At 31.8% G+C, this 2,657-nt stretch overlaps 1 protein-coding gene across 7 annotated transcripts in view; it reads left to right on the plus strand.

Annotated features, from left to right (window-relative positions):
• The window catches only part of NOVA1 (NOVA alternative splicing regulator 1), a 236,089-nt gene extending 235,691 nt beyond the window's left edge, over positions 1 to 398 (plus strand). For all 7 annotated transcript variants that reach the window (XM_034768899.1, XM_034768900.1, XM_034768905.1 and 4 more), the window contains one exon: positions 1 to 398. This exon is cut by the window's left edge and continues 4,346 nt beyond it. The gene's annotated coding sequence lies outside the window, so the exon portion shown is untranslated.
• The last annotated feature ends 2,259 nt before the right edge of the window (positions 399 to 2,657 follow it).

The following is a 2,657-nucleotide window of genomic DNA, read 5'->3' on the forward strand; positions in this document are numbered from 1 at the left end:
AACAAAGATAAATTCTAACCTTTAACGGCTCATTCCGACTCATTGCTTACAGTAGATCTAAGCTCTTTTTTCTGCTTATTCGACTCCTTCCAGCTTCCCATCACATCTGTAACAAACTTTTAAAATGATATTGCCACACCACCATGCACAAGCCTACCTGCACAGTAGAGACAGATTATTCCATCACATTCAGATGGTTAACAGAGGTTAGCAAGTCCTGTATTTATATAGCTATATATTTATATCGCTTTCTAAGAAAGTGCATATTAATGTTTACTTTAAAGAATGTGTAAATGGTGCTATCAAGAAATCTGATCAATTTTATCCCAGTTTTTGTGTACCACTTCGAATGTATGAGATTTATTTTTCTATTGGAAAAAATAAACAGTCTGAAAGCATTACAATTGGTAGATTTTAGTAATTTAACAATGAATGGAATCCCTATGTCATAGTTTCATTGGAAATTTTAATGATGGGTCATACAAATTACAACACATTTATTGATGATATTCACACATTTCTGTCTGAACATTTGTCAGTCCAGCCTCTGATTCCTCAATGAATATAACTATAAACTTCACCTGCTGTGAGGTGTCTACATAATTGAACTCCAAAGCATTCTCGGGCAGACATGGAAAAAGGTTGAAGTGTTACTATGTGCAACAGACACACAAATTGGGACTGGTTAGTCTTTAAATAAAGGAAATACAAATGGTATTTTTTAAACGCAATGCAAATCTGGTTTAACATATTATCTGGTGCAATGCAGTTCTTATACATGTTATATGCTGCATCTTTAGTTAAAATGATTGAAAAGTCTTTTTCTGAATGAGAGAACAAAATGAACTTGATTATAGTTATCTAAATATTTTGCCTTTTGAAATCTCCTTGTTTTCTCATAAACATATGAATACACATAGTTATTACCTGCAGTTGTATTTTGATGCCTTTTATTCCAAGGGTAAGTATTATGCTGCTTTAACAGGTTATTAGCAGTCTACAATTACACATACAGTGCATTTTGGTTTTTGCCATATTCATAGCTTATTCTCTTTTTTTAAAAGTGCTTAATATTATAGGCTGCTACACTCAAGATTTACTGTATTATTTTAAAATAGATTTTTATAAGATTATAGTGTAGGCTATATATAATAAAAACAAAATGTCATGCAGTTGGGTTTACACCAAAATTTTACTCTTATTTATAAATGAAACTTTCTCTCTTGTGACTAAATTTTTAAAAAGTACCATCATATGAGGTTTATAAAGAGAATAATGTTTAAATCAAAAGCATATTTGGTATTTTGGTTAGGATATTTTTTAAAGAAAAATTATTTAAAATGTGTGGGTTTGGGTTTTTTAATAGTTGTATATAATCATAATGGAAGGGCAATTGTAACAAGGGCAAAGAAATTAGTACCCCGGGTTACTATATTAATGTGAGAGAATTGAGGATATGGAATATGTTTTATTTAATCTCATTATTGAATGAACAGCTCTATAGAGATGCCTATTTGTATTTGTTTCTCTAATAAAGATGCAACTGTAGCTCTGAACACACATTAGTTTTAATTATTTAAATTATATGAATTTTGTCAAACGTAAATAATCTAACACCTGTTTTGCCTTTTCATTTTATGGGAAAAAAAAACATTGTCTCATGAAAACTATTAGAGGATGAGAGGGGGGAATAATCCAGGTAGGTGTACATACTTATTTGAAAGTTTTAAATCGTTTATTACAATTATGTTCACTCCAAAAGTGTACGTGTGAGAGTGATTACTATGAAGCCAGGTTGAAGAAGCAGTCTGATGCATTTCTATGCAAAGAAAAAAGGGAAATGTAAAAATAGAAAGATGTAGTCTTACATATACTGAGTTACTTGGTGTGACACACAAGTACATACCTCAGTTCTGAGAATTGGTTACACTGATTTATAACAACTCATCAGCTGATATAACAATAACAGTACAAAACAATAACCTATGTTATGACACAAATTCCTGCCATCATGATCTCCAACCTATATAGAAGCAGCCACCCCAGGGAAATTAAATTACCTAAATCTGAGTTTCCTTATATTGATTTTTGTTTTGCCAACTTCTTTTGAGGAGATCTTCTTGACCATAAAATGCGGACTGCACCCAGTGTCAAGAACGCACAGTGCAATATAAAACTGCATTTGTAGTTAACTCTGGAAAAATAAGGAGTTCTGTTATTTTTTTCCCCTATAACACAATAATAGCATAATCCTACTGTGTTTCTGTTTTGTACATTGCTATGTTTTAAAAGATTTCTCATTTAAAATGGTGTGTGTATTATATGGTGTGGTTTAACACTTAATTTGCCATTTGTTTCGGAAGGTAAATTACGTATGTAACCTGGTTGTCATCTGTGGTGGTGGAATCATATGGTACTTTAAGCAGCAGTCATTTGTATGAGTTTCTATATATTAAACCAAGTTTTAATACTGATACTTTTTGTGGTGTATTAACTGTTGTCCTTTTAGAGCAGGGGAAGTGTGCTAAGCAAGCAGATAGGTGGTATCCTCATTTTGGATATAAAGATTGGAGAGGTACACAGATCTACTGAAACTTACTGCTCAGTATTTTGATCTGCCTAATACATCATCTTTAAAGTCCCTCATGGAGATTTTT

The sequence above is a fragment of the Trachemys scripta genome, chromosome 4, assembly GCF_013100865.1.
Source record: "Trachemys scripta elegans isolate TJP31775 chromosome 4, CAS_Tse_1.0, whole genome shotgun sequence".
Taxonomy (NCBI): Eukaryota; Metazoa; Chordata; order Testudines; family Emydidae; genus Trachemys; species Trachemys scripta.